This window comes from Martes martes (genome assembly GCF_963455335.1).
Source record: "Martes martes genome assembly, chromosome: 4".
NCBI lineage: Eukaryota > Metazoa > Chordata > Mammalia > Carnivora > Mustelidae > Martes > Martes martes.
The window spans coordinates 10,423,959-10,438,711 of NC_137891.1; positions in this window are offsets into that span (position 1 = coordinate 10,423,959).

Sequence of the window (14,753 nt, forward strand, 5' to 3'; positions counted from 1 at the left end):
CTCTGTGCTAGGCACTTGGGGACACTGCCATAAACATGGCCAATGTGTGTCATGCCCTGTAAACTTACATCCCAGGGAGCAGTCAGGTAAGGAGGGAGTCATGATACAGATTGATCACTGCCTCACTGGGCCCAGAGCAGGGCGTCATATGAGCAAAAGTTTCCTGGAAAAAAAAGTGTTGCTGTCTCATTTTACAGATGAAGAAACCAAGGTTTGGAGACACTGGAAATTTCCCCCAAATCTACACAATCAGCAAGGGCCAGAAATAAGTTTGAAACCAGTAGGTGCTGCACCAAAGATCATGTTCTTTTACAACCTCACACTAACCCTGATAAAAGACTCTTTTCAAGTACTTTGTGTTGAGGAGCAAAGTCAGGGAAGGGCTGAATGAAATCACCCAGGGTTGAGCAAGGTTCATTACCAGACTCTCCCAGGCACTAGCTCTTGTCTGTCTTGGAGAGGATGGAGTGCTTGCTTCTGTTGTTACCTGACCTTCATTCAGAGGGTTTATGTAGGAGAGAGGTGGGATCTGATCCACGTTGTCATGTGTCCCTCGCTGTTGCATGAAGAGAGGTCGGTGAAGCATCATGAATGTGAGTGAGGAGACCACTGAAGAAGCCACTCATGATTGCCAGTCTCCCCCATTGCACACACACCCCTACCCCAGAGAACACCTTTGCCTGGGAGTCTGGACAGTGGTTAGTATCACCTTTAAAGAAGAAAAGAACATTTAAGGAAACAGAGGTTTTGGAAGTTAAAAATATATTCAAGAAGCAGTGCGTAGGTAGCTCAGTCAGTTAATTGTCTGCCTTCGGCTCAGGTCATGGTTCCAGGGTCCCGGGATCGAGCCTGGCATCGGGATCCCTGCTCAGTGGGGAATCTGCTTCTCCCTCTCCTTCTGCCCATCCCCCCCTGCTTTGTGCTCTCTCATTCTCTCTGTTAAATAAATAAATAAAATCTTTTTAAAAAGGAATATATTCAAGGATACAGCTGGGACAGACAAACCCAGGACTCCAAAATGGGGTCTGTCTCCAAACTCAGGATTTATCCTTTCCTCTGGTTGGAACTTTAAAGACTCACTTAAGTATATTCATTAAGAATTCATAAAAGATTCAGCATCTCCATTTTCCTGAAAACAAGTGGAAGCCCTGACCGCCCCCCCCCCCCACTGGATCACAAGAGAAGCAAGACAGACAGTACAGCAGTGTTTCCATCCTAAGCAAGGACTGACCTTGTCATTAGAGGTCCCTCCATTACCTACAGAAACACCAGGCAGGAAGGCATCTGAGAAGAAAATGAGCGCACCTGTTAAGTGGGACTTTGAGAGCCTCGGAGGATATCACATAGAATTAGCATTGTAAAATGTAAAATTATTACCTGAATTAAGCTGGTGTTTGTTTTGCTTTCACTTCCAGAATACCTAGGGCTTCTCCTGGATACACAGTTGGAAAAAATAATGTTAGAGTCCCATCCTGGTGCTGAACAGCTACACAATCAAGAGAAACTTTTATTGAGTGCCTGGTGAGAACGTAGCTCTGTGTGGGGTGCTCAAAGGACATGGAAAGGCTCAGGGACAGTGGAAGCAGCACAGGACTTTCAAACCCGACTTTGGAGCCAGCAAAATCTGAATGATCTTGGGAAAGCCATCTAACTTCCTGGTCAACCTCTACCACAAGTCATTTAACTTCTTAGGCAAATTATTTTATTTCTGGGGTGAGTCATTTTGCTGAATGATCATAGGAAAGTCATTAACCTCTTCCAGGCTTATCTTTCATCTTCCAAATTGGGAGAATGATCTTTATTCTGTAGTGTTGGTTATTCTGGGGCTGAATTGCCCCATGGACATAGAGAAGTGACACACAGCAGTCATTGAAAGCATGTTCATTTTCTTCACCGCTTCCGTATCTCCAAGTCCTTGCTAAAAGAAAGCAGAACATGGTCAAGGAAATAATATTATCAAAGAGAAAATAAGCTTAATGAGACTGTCTATTAAAAGTATTAGAAGTATTGGTTAACTTCGATCGGAATTAAATTGGCAACTCAGCAAGTGAGCCGATGAGCTTCCCATGCACCTTGAGAACCTGATGACACTGCCTTTAGGTCCCCAGCTCCAATGCCAAGGCCTCTCTAACTCTGGGCCTGTCTCAGAGATGTTATCCTAAGTCCTGGGTGAGTCCAAACCTTGGGCTCCAGCTTCCTCCAGTGCTATGTCTTCCCCTATTCAATTTCTACCCACCGTTGCTGAGCTATGACAGAGCTTACACACCCCTACCTTCTCCCAGACCCTCTCCCTTGCACCTCTGCTCTTTATCCCACCCTCCCCCAACCAGAGAATTCTAAGTCTCCTGCCTCTAGCCTCTCCCCTACACCCTCTCCCCTCCAATCTTTTCGAGTCCTTCACAGACCATCTACATTTCTTAACCTAGTGACACACTATTTTTTATTACTATTACTGCTAATAGTGGTTGCTGCTACTGCTTCTGTTGCATGCTGCAGGCTTGAGAGAAGAGGTCACAGAATGCAAAAATCACCATCTGGGTTCAAACCCTGCTTCTGCCACCTGGTGACCCAGGATGATGATTTAAGCAATCTGAGTGTCTCCATTCTAAAATGGGCATGATGGAACCTACCTCTTATGGGTGCTGTGAAGATGAAATGAGACAATCCATGTCAAATCCTTCAAATAGTTTCTGGAGTATTCTGGAACATTAATTATAAATATCATTCAGAGCAAGAGAGACAAACATTTTGTGATCTCAGGCAGCTCACACAGCATCTCCAAGCTCCACTTTTATCATCTATAAAATAGGGATATTTGATGATTCCCTTGCAGGTTGCAGAAGAATTGGTGTGAAGATACACATTAAGTCAGGCCCTTAGGAGATACTTGCTACATTGTCATTTTCCCCTTAGATGTAAAGTTTTGTGATTTGTTAATTCTCCATCTATGAAAGCTTTTGCCTCCATTGAGCCACTCAAATGCCCTCTGACCTCACTTCAACAAATTATTTCCCTAGTGGGATTTACAAAGAGGACTAGTAGCCTTTGATTCCAAAGTAACCTCTGATTCTTGTTTGTGTTTTTTTCTTTACTTTTCTTTTGTAGCTTCTCAAGCTGAAAGCGGCAGTTTGATTTTACTTCATTCCAGCCATTCAAAGTGTGCAGGATGTAAGGTGGATGGAATGATTTTTCATCCTCATCTGATGGAATAGAGACTGCTAGATGCCAATGAGGTTTGACTGTTTGCAGCCATTTCTCTTTTACAGAAACTTCCCTTGAAGCTCCCATCCATCAGGGCTGACATTGAAGGGTGTGAGGTGAACGCAGTGGGCCAGCTGCCTCTCCTCTTAACGTGATGCTCTGCTTACACTCTGAGCTGCAGTGTCCTTGTCTGTAAAGTGGAGATAATAGTAGCTACCTCTGCATGCATCATGAGAATTAAATGTGACCATGCCCTTAGTGTGCTCGGCAGACTGCTTGGCACAATAATGTTTGGACTTATTTTGATGATGCTGATAACAAGATGATGATAATGGAATTTGCAAGGACTCCATAGCCATCGAAGACAAAGCTTCACCTACTAGGCACCTTCACAAGCCCTTTCTACAATTCTGCTATTTTAAAAGCCTGCATGTTGGGGTGTAAAGTCTGACTCCTATTGAAAAGTGAGAAAATCCCTCATTAAAAACTTCACAAGTGAAAATTAAAAATAACCTTGCCAGTCAGGTGCAGGAAAGGCTCCACGGCGAATCCCACACCCTCCTCCCCTCAAACAGAAACTCCATCCAGGGGGCAGGGCTATCCCACAGCAGCTGGCAGGCAGGGTGCATTGTGGCTGCCCTAGTTTTACAGGGCAAGGGTAACCACAAACAGGGTAGCTCATGATGACGGGCACTTAGACTCTCAGAGTTCTGGAGGTCAATCACAAAACCTGAGCTCTTCTCAGGGCTGCACTCCTTGTGAAGGTCCTAGGGAAGAATCCCTCCTGGTTCTGGGGGTTGCAACAATCCTTGGCATCCTTTGGTTTATGGCTACACCACTCCCATACCAGCCTCATTCTTTATGTGACCTTCTCCCCACATACAGCTCTGTCTCTCTGTTCTTGTTTTTATAAGGACACACCAGTCATATTGGATCTAGAACCCCCTGAACCTAGTATGGCCTCATCTTAACTTAAGGACATCTATGAAGAACCCATTTCCAAATAAGGTCGCATTCTGAGTTTCCATGATTTTTTTTGTTGTTGTTAATTTTTGTTGTTGTTGTTATTAATGTATCTCGCCATGGTAAGAACACAACCCAAGATCTACCAGCTTAATAATTTGTAAGTATTCAATCATTTATTGTTGGCTGTTGGTACAATGCTGTACAGCAGATATCTAGGGCTTGTTCATCTTGGTGAATCTTATACCCACTGATTAGTAACTACCCATTTTCTTGCTTCCCCAGCCCTGGAAGCCACCATTCTACTCTTTAATTCTATGAATTTGACTATTTGGGCTCCTTCTTATAAAAGCAATCACACAGTATCTGTCTTTCTGTGGCTGACTTTTTTCACTTGGTAGAATGTCCACCCATGTTGTGTCCTATTGCAGAACTGTCTTCTTCTTTAAGGCCGAAATGTACACTGTATGCACCACATTTTCTTTACCCATCTTGGATATTTTGGTTGTTTCCACTGTGGTTCCATGAATTTGGAGGGGATTCCATTGGACCCAGTAGTGGCTCAGAGTCCAGACTCCAGAGTCAGACAGATTTCCTATCCTTGCTGCATCTTGCCCTAGCTCCATGACCTGAGCCTCAGTTTCTATATGGGGAAGTGAGGATAATAATAGCACCCACTGAACTGTGGGAGGATTAAGTCATGGCCACAAAAATCAATAACTTTGACTGAGGACTGACCCTGTCAGGTTGTCCTAAGCCCTTTTGATGCATTAACTCATATTCACAGCAGCTCCAAGGTAGTAGAATTATAATCCCATTTCTGAAATGGGGAGGCTGAGGTCTGAAAAAGTTAAATGATTTTCACCAAGTCCCACTGCTGGATTTAAATTCAGCAGTGGCTGGGTGGCTTGGTTGGTTAAATGTCCAACCCTTGGTTTCATCTTAGGTCATGATCTAAGGGTCATAGGATCAGGCTCCACGTCAGTTCCGCACTCAGCAAGGACTACGCTTGAGATTCTCCCTCTCCCTTTCCTTTGCCCCCTCCCCCATGCCTTAACTCACTCTCTCTCTCTCTCTCTCCCCAATAAATAAATAAAATCTTTTAAAAAATAAATATATTCAGGAGCCTTGCTTTTTTGAAAAATCCTTAGTGGAGCTCCCAAACACTTAGGAACTGTCCAATAAATGTGAGGTCCTGTTATTACTGTAACCAAAGTATGTTTCCCCACCCCACATCCATCACAGCTCAGGAGTCAAACAAAACGCCCCATATGTCCCCAGACTGCAATGCTTGAGCATACCAACTATCCTACCCCCATCCCACAACCCGTAATATAGCAAATGCAACATAAAATTAATCAAGTTTTCAAAGGAGTCATTTCCAGTCACAATCTCAGAGCAGATGAATAGAAACCAGATGACATCCTTGAATCACTTGGGAAGCTGGTGTAATGGGTGATCTGCCACCATGGACAGTGTTCCTTGCTATGAAGCAGAGGCAGCCTCTGAGTGGGGCCCAAAAGCACCAGCCAGATTAGGCTAGGACCCTACCTGGAGCACAGCCATCTCCTAGACTCGAAGCTAGACTTGGAACATGTGATCAGGTGAGTTCATCTCCAGAATCCTTACCCTCCTTCCCTCTGCCAGCCTTCTGCCATTGGAGTTCAGCAGCTTTCCTTAAGCTCTAGACATAAATGAAGATTTCTGTAACTACTTCTTTCCTAATATATGCTGGCACTGACCGGGTACCCTCAGCCAGCTGAGCAGCCCCACCCTAAGAGTCCTGCAAGGACTTTTGGTGCTCCTGCGAGGACTTTTGGTGCTCCCCAACACTGTCAAAGACAGCACTGCTATGAGCTGTAGATAGTTTCCTGACACATTTCTTTCTGTGTAACACCATCAGCTGCATCACATATGCCATTAAATACACAGAGATTTTCTCAGAGACCCTCCCAATCTCAGTCTTCGGGTCTTGTTTATAGTTCTTGTGTCTTCCACCCCATTTCCTGGTGCATGATGGCCTCCTTTGATCCTGTGTATTTGGTTATTCATTTATTTATTCATTTAACCAAACATTTGCTGAGCATCTACTTGTGCGTAGGGTCCCATGTTGGTTGTTTTCATAGACTCACACATTTATTATTTTCTCAACATCCAACAACCTACTTCATACCTAGCACCTATTAAGCCTGTGACTATTAGGTTAAATAAGGCATCATCCTGACATAAAATCCCAAATATGGGTCTTCCAGTCTAGTGGAGATGAGCGCTATGTAACAATATGTACTACTATTCAATGGGCCACCTGCTATACTGGTGGTAGGAACTAGATGATGTAGGAACGTAAAGAAGGTGGTAAGTAATTCTACCATTCTCTATCTGTCTACCGTTTTATTCTCTTACAAATCCTGGGTAAAACGTTTTCTCAGCTAACTGCCACATTGAGAAGGTATAAAAGAGACTGTGTTGCTCTAATAAACTCCAAAATCTCAGTAGCTTAACACATTGAAAGTTTCTTTTTGCTTACACAAAACGTCACTCAGAATCTCTGATTGGTAGAGTCCTAGAGACCCAGACTGATGAAAGCTTTACCATCTCAAAAACAACCTTAATTGTCACTCATGGCAGGGACAGATGGAGGGTCAGGCACTAGCTCTTGAATGCTTCAGTCTGGAAGCAGTTCTTGGAGTCCATTGGCCAGAAGGAGCTCTATGTACCTGTTCATCTGCAAGAACCGGTAGAGGTTTGTGTGTGTGAGGGAGGAGGTTTGTCAAGATTCAGTAAGCAGAAGTAATGTTCCTACTACAAAAAAGATTACCTAATTTATAAGTAGAGTATTTAAATTGTCTAATCTAGTCACTTCCTTTTATTTGATTATTTTGGGGGGGAGGGCAAAGAGAGAATCTTTATTTTTAAAGATTTTATTTATTTTTTTGAGAGAAAGAGTATGCCAGCAAGAGATTGAGAGAGAGAGAGCGTGCGCGCACATACAAGCACAGTGAGAGGCAGAGGGAGAGAGAGAGACAGACTCCCTGCTGAGCTGTGCAAGGCTCAATCCAGGACCCTGAGATCATGACCTGAGCCAAAAGCAGACACTTAACTGACTGAACCACCCAGGCTCCCCAGAGAGAGAATCTTAACCAAGCTCCACACCCAGCGCAGAGCTCTGTCTCACAACCCTGAGATCATGAGCTGAGCCAAAATCAAAGTTGGACACTTAACCAACTGAGCCATCCAGGGCTCCCTCACCTCATTTTATAGATAGGGCCAAGAGTAAAGGGTCTCCTGCACCCCAAACATTTAATTTCCAATTAATGCCGTTTCAACATTCAATTCCTTCCATTAGCCACAAAGATGTGAAGGAGAATCGATGACCCCTGATATAGATATCAAGTTTTTGAAGGTAATAGAGGATTAAATAAAGTGGTAATGTAGGATTAAATATGGATTTAAATAGGATAAAAATGGATAAAATAGGATTATATATTAAACTGCAACAAGTTAAGTTGGTAGATATAAGCCCAATTATATCAACAACTGCAATTAAAAAAAAAACTCAACCACTAAAAACAGAGAATAACAGGTTAGTTTTAAACATTACAGGTATATGTTATTTTTTAAAAATATAAGACTATGTGTACTTTATTTAGCCCAAAATTTCCTCAGCCTTTGCACTATTGGCCTTTGAGACCAATTCTTTAACTGTGAATGGCTATCCTGTGCATTATGGGGCACTTGGCAAGACTCCTGAGCTCTAACCAGGAGACATTAGTAGGATCCCTTAGTCTTATCATGCAAACCCACTCCTGACATTGGCACATGCTCCTGGAGAGGGAATTGAATTCTCCCCACTTGAGAACGACTGATCGAAAACTATTTAACTTCTCACTAAAACAAGTTATTTAATTTCATTATTAGTAAGAGGGCAGTCATGTTGGTATCGTCGCTTAAGAAGATTATGAGAATTTTATGAATGTATACATTAGAAGTTTGTAGAAAAGTCCCTGGATGAGGATAAGCATTAACTACGATATAATTATATGAGGTGTATGACATGACTAGCGATGGTAGAAGCAATAGCAGGAGTAGATATTGTGTAACTGTGTCTTCTAGTAAGTGCTACATATTTAACATAGACCCAGAGTCGCAATTTGTCTTTTCCATAAAGGGGAAAATGTATTCTTTTGTTCAATAGATATTCAATGAGTTCTTTACTCTGTGTCAAGGTCTGAGATAGACTCTGGGTACGAAATAACAAATATTTGCAATAAGACCAAAAAATGTGAGAAAATGGAGCCAATAAGGAAAAAAAAAAAAAACAGAAGCAGGAGAGGTTGAGGGGAGACGGGAGTAACAGCAAAGCAGAGAACTACAGAAAGATAGAAAAATAAGGAGTAAGACCAACAGACAGAAGGAAAAAGAAAAAGAAGCAAGGACATGGGAAAGGCTTACAGCAGGCAGGCATTCTTGTGCAGAGCATAAAAAATGATTTATAATTATTTATAAATTAAAATAGAACATGAGTCCACACCACATGATCTATGGCCATGTGGCAGCAAAGGGTCCAAGCTATCAGGAAATTTCTAACTTCACATTGTCCCCAGTTTCATGAAGCAAACATTCTGCCTCCAGCCCCTTGGCAAATAGCACACGGTGGGGAGGGGCAGGGGGGATCACGTCTCAAGATTACACAGGCTCCATGGTGCAGATGTCAGGCGTAATGCAGATAAAATCATTTTGATGTCAGACATCTAGCCGTTTGTACACCCAGGGTGGTTCCTTCTGGGGCCTCTGCAGGCACAGAACAAAACCAGGGGATGTGAATAAAGAGGTAGCAAGGCGTACTCTGTATTTGAGGAGCAGGATCTCACATGGCAGAGCGAAATGGGTATTTGTGGCCTTCTCAGGAACTTCCTCTTCCCTCAAAATGAGAGTCAGAGACTGCACGGATTATAAGAGCCAGCCTTTTAAAAAAAGAACAATAAGAACAAACCACCTTTTTATACTTGTTACACTGCCCATGGTGTTCTGTGTATGATTTCTGGGACAGGGATCCATTTCTTCTATGGTATCGAAGCATCCGGTCGGATGCAGTGCGCGAGCTCAGTTTGCCTTCCTAGAGGGGGCCAAATCAGCATGGGGGCAGCTGCAGGAGAAGGGCAGAGAGCCAGGACTGAACCGAGAGAGTCGCAATCAGGCTGCCCAAGCATCCCATGTGCTCCCCCTATCCCCTCCCCTGGACTCATGGAAAAGGTCAAGGGCTAGTATTTCTCTCCTTTTAGGTTGTCTGCCTGGTGGTAAATCAATACTTTTTGTCCAAAAACTATTGTGGATGTGTCCCCAAATTGCTCTTTCTTCTGCTTTCCTTCTACGGTGAACTGGCATTTGACTTCCCATCACATAGATCTGTTTTTGTTGTTGTTTGTTTGTTAGTTTGTTTAAGAGATAGCAACATTCTCTTTGTCAGTCGATGGAAGGAATAGAACACTGACGGACATGAACAAGTCATTCCCCTTTCTGTGCCTTGTATCCTCACCTGTGAAATGGGTGGTGGGTCACAGGAGTTGACGGTCAGGATCTTTGCTGACATCACCACTGTGTGTCAGCAGACTCCCCATGTAGTCAAGACTTACTTTTCTACTACCCAAATTCTGGAGGTTTCTGATCTCACATTTTGTCATTCTTTTCCACACTCTTTTACTCCATTGGGAATTCCCAAATAATAATAACAACAATAAATCGATTTAGTACCTGCTCTGTGCTTTGTAGTCAAAGCACATTAATATACTAAGTCTGATCTTTACAACAGCTCTGCAACTTGCATACTATGAACTCAGTTGTACAGGGTGGGAAGCCAAGGCCCAGGGAGGTTCAGTGACACTCCCAAAGCTACCCAGTGTTGGCACCAGAATTCAAATCCAAGTCCCATGACTCCTGAGCCCACACCTTGCCAGTTCTAACAGACGGCTCCTTTCTCAAAGACAGACTGTGGCCTCATGCGTGTTGGGTCTCCTGTCCCTAGCATAAAATCAGTTATGTTGTCCTAGGAATTATGGAGGAAATAAATACCTAAATTTCCTTTCCACTGGGTGTGCCCACTCCCCTCACTCCAATGCTCCTTGGAGTCCAGCCTCATCCTGCACCTTTCTAGGCTCCAGACAAGGGCCATTCCCACCAAAAACACATCCCCTATGGCTCTTGCCTGAACGTATTTCTCCCTCCTCTGAAGTTACACATTATGCATTTCACATGCTCCAACCAAGCCAAGTCCCAAGCACACAGTACAACCTGGATTGTTCTTCTCCCTCACCTTCTTTATTGTGAAAAGTCCTACCTCATCTTCAGGATTCTGCTCAAACACCACTTTTTCGGGGATGTATTTCCTAACTCTCTGTGGTAGAACCATTTGAGCACCAAGTGTTCCATCAGTATTTGGAGCTCACTTTGACTATAGCACTTGTTCCATCATATTGTAGATATTTGGTGCATGTCTTTATCACTCCAGTATCTATACTATGTGCCCCTAGAAGGTAGAAACCTCAGGTTCATCTTTGCTAGCTCCTCACACATAGAAAGCATTAAAAAACTGTGAAGTTCAGAGGTGAAGAAGGCGAGCCTTTATAATCAGAGGCTTCTCCAAACGATTGTGCTTATGAAATTTTTCTATTTGAATGTATTTGGTACTGTCACTAAAAATCATCAGAAGATCATATAACAGGAGGGAAAAATAAAGAAGGGTGGGATAAGAATGAAAATAATATGGTAACGGTCCAAAAAAAAAAAAACCAAACCACCCAAAACAAAACCAAAAACCAGCAGTGACTATGCAGTGGAATTGTTCATGAAAATAAGCACCTAATTTAAATTAGGAGCTATTCACAAAAATAATTGTGAGGGCATTTTTGAGAAATAGTTTAAGAAGAGCTTCTTTGGAAAATGAACCTGTCGGCTTTTTTATACTGAAGAATGACAGCTCTTAGAACATGTCATGGGGAAAAGGTCTCGTATGGAAAACAAGTTGAGCATGGTAGAAGTTCAACCCATGATTGTTGACTGATTGATTGTCATTTGAGGAATGTCACCTGCTGGCTGGCTTTTTAGTTCATGTTATTGTGTGCCTATCAACTGCTTTATGCGCATCAACATTACAATTATTCCAAAAATATTCATTTCTTAAGTACTTTATAAACATGAATTATCTCAAAGCAAATTCATAATCATGGAATGAAGGAGCACAGAACAGTGGAATTGACAGGGCCTTTGGAAGTTCAAGTTCTAATTCTACCCTTTCCTAGCTGTGTGATGTAGAAAATCCTACTTCTCCTATCTAAGTCTTAGGGGATTTTCCCCCATTTAAAATGAACGGAACCACTCCTTTTTCATAAGGTTGTTACAAAAATTAAATGAGCTTAGATGGTGAGTTGGTTCTTTGGTTCTTCCTTTTAAAAACTAATTGTTTCGGTCCAAAGAATAAATGTTGGTAGCTGGTTCTAATCTTTCCTAGTTTTAAATGAACAGTCATAAAAGGCAAAATACTGTATCACATTGAACTTGAATTACAATCAAGTCCAATGTATAATACCTCATTCTCTGCTTCACTTCACTGGTGATGCTTTCACTAATAAGCTCATATTTGCTATTTGTCACCACAGTGGCAACAGTTCCATTACAATCACTCATGATTTCACTCCAGTCTACATGTTTACTAACTTTGGGATTGAGCTCTAGCATCTTTTAATCTGCCATTTTTATGTCAAACACATTTAAGTGTCAAAGAAAATTGATCATTTAGGGATGGCTTGCTCTTCCTTTGCTCTTTCTCCTGTCTCCTCTTATTTCCCAGAGAGCCTTTGTCTGTTTGTTCTGAAATGCTTGTCTTAAAGGATGTCTGTGTAATTCAAATGAGGTGGACCGTGGATGAGTATTTGTAAAGCAGGAATGGGCCAGATGCTAAGATATGTAGTATACATTCTTTCTCTCTGAACTTCCTTGTTCAGTAAATAAGCATGATGACATGTCCTCTATATGTATAGCCCCTTTACACAGATGAAACTGAGTCTTCAAGAAAGCCAGGGGAGCTGGGTGATGGCAGAACCGAGGTTCATGCTCGGACCTGTTTGATTTGCTTTGCTCTTTCTGCACGTGTTAGTTCAGGAAGCTGTAACAAATTACCATAGGCTAATACTATGATATGGAAACAACAGGAACTTATATGTCACAGTTGTGGAGGTCAGAGGTCTGAGATCAGGGTACCAACATGGTCAGGTTCTAGTGAGCCTCCTGTTTGGGTTGCAGATTACCATTTCTGCATCTTCACCTGGTAGGAAGGGTGAGGGCACTAATCCCATTTGTGAGGGGTCCGTCCTCACACATGACCCAACTACCTGCTAAAGGCCCCATCCTTTGATGCCCTCACATTGGGGATTAGAATTTCAGCATATGAGTTTCAGAGGATGCATTCAATCCCTCGAGCCACAATATTGGACATGTTCTCATGCTATGCCTTTCTCCAAATTGTCCATGACTGTCATCCCGTTTGTATTATAGTTTCCCAATTACATTTCCATTCCTTTCCTTGAGTTGGAAACTGAATCGTGGCTTCTTTGGCCGAAGTCCAGAGTCCCATATCTACTCTTGTCAGCCATTGTCAAAGGTTTGAAACCTTTTATATTCTTTGGTTGCTCTGCATGTTCGGATCCAAAGTAAATGAGTAAGAAATGCAAAGAAATTAAGTGCTTGCCTTCAAACATCTCTGTGCCAGTGTGGATGTTGTCAGCCATATCTTCTTCCTGGATCATTATAGTTGAGAGCTGGCCATTCCCATGGGAAACCCATGCTACAGACTGGTCACCCACTTTTCTTAAGTCATGCCTTACAACCAAATCCTCCACCAGGAGACAGAGTCAACATCCCGTGGAACTTTAAGCCATGGTTGTCATCTGGTCACTTCAGACTTCTTTTGCCAAGACACCAGCAAGCAAGAGAACTCACATTATCGGTAACAGACCCCTGCTGATGTGCAATGGGCCTGCAGAAGAATGAGTTTTTTGTTTTGCTTTGTTTTGTTTTTTAATTTTTAATTTTTTTATTTTAATAGACATATAATGTATTTTTATCCCCAGGGGTACAGGTCTGTGAATGACCAAGTTTACACATTTCACAGCACTCATCATAGCACATACCCTCCCCAATGTCCATTTCCCCACCACCGTCTCCCGTCCGCCTTCCCCCCAGCAACCCTCAGTCTGTTTTTTGAGATTGAGTCTTTTATGGTTTGTCTCCCTCCCAATCCCATCTTTTCATTTTTTCTTTTCCTAACTCCCCCCAACCCCCCCACATTGCATCTCCACTTCCTCATATCAAAGAGCTCATACGATAGTTGTCTTTCTCCGATTGACTTATTTCGCTAACCATGATACCCTCTAGTTCCATCCACGTCGTTGCAAATGGCAAGATTTCATGTCTTTTGAAGGCTGCATAGTATTCCATTGTGTATATATACCACATCTTCTTTATCCATTCTTCTGTTGGTGGACATCTAGGCTCTTTCCACAGTTTGGCTATTGTGGACATTGCTGCTATAAACATTCGGGTGCATATGCCCCTTCGGAGCTCCACGTTTGTATCTTTAGGATATATACCCAGTAGTGCAATTGCTGGGTCATAGGGTAGCTCTATTTTCAGTTTTTTGAGGAACCTCCACACTGTTTTCCAGAGTGGTTGCACCAGCTTGCATTCCCACCAGCAGTGTAGGAGGGTTCCCCTCTCTCCGCATCCATGCCAGCATCTGTCATTTCTTGACTTGTTAATTTTAGCCATTCTGACTGGTGTGAGGTGGTATCTCATTGGGGTTTTGATTTGTATTCCCCTGATGCCGAGTGATGTGGAGCATTTTTTCATGTGTCTGTTGGCCATCTGGATGTCTTCTTTGCAGGAATGTCTGTTCATGCCCTCTGCCCATTTCTTGACTGGATTATTTGTTCTTTGGGTATTGAGTTTGATAAGCTCTTTATAGATTTCGGATACTAGCCCTTTATCTGATATGTCGTTTGCAAATATCTTCTCCCATTCTGTCAGTTGTCTTTTGGTTTTGTTAACTATTTCCTTTGCTGTGCAAAAGCTTTTCATCTTGATGAAATCCCAATAGTTCATTTTTGCCCTTGCTTCTGTTGCCTTTGGTGATGTTCCTAGGAAGAAGTTGCTGCAGTTGAGGTCAAAGAGGTTGCTGCCTGCATTCTCCTCAAGGATTTTGATGGATTCCCTTCTCACATTGAGGTCCTTCATCCATTTTGAGTCTATTTTCATGTGTGGTGTAAGGAAATAGTCCAATTTCATTTTTCTGCATGTGGCTGTCCAATTTTCCCAACACCATTTGTTGAAGAGGCTGTCTTTTTTCCATTGGATATTCTTTCCTGCTTTGTTGAAGATTAGTTGACCATAGAGTTGAGAGTCTATTTCTGGGCTCTCTATTCTGTTCCATTGATCTATATGTCTGTTTTTGTGCCAGTACCATACTGTCTTGATGATGACAGCCTTGTAATAGAGCTTGAAGTCTGGAATTGTGATGCCACCGACTTTAGCTTTCTTTT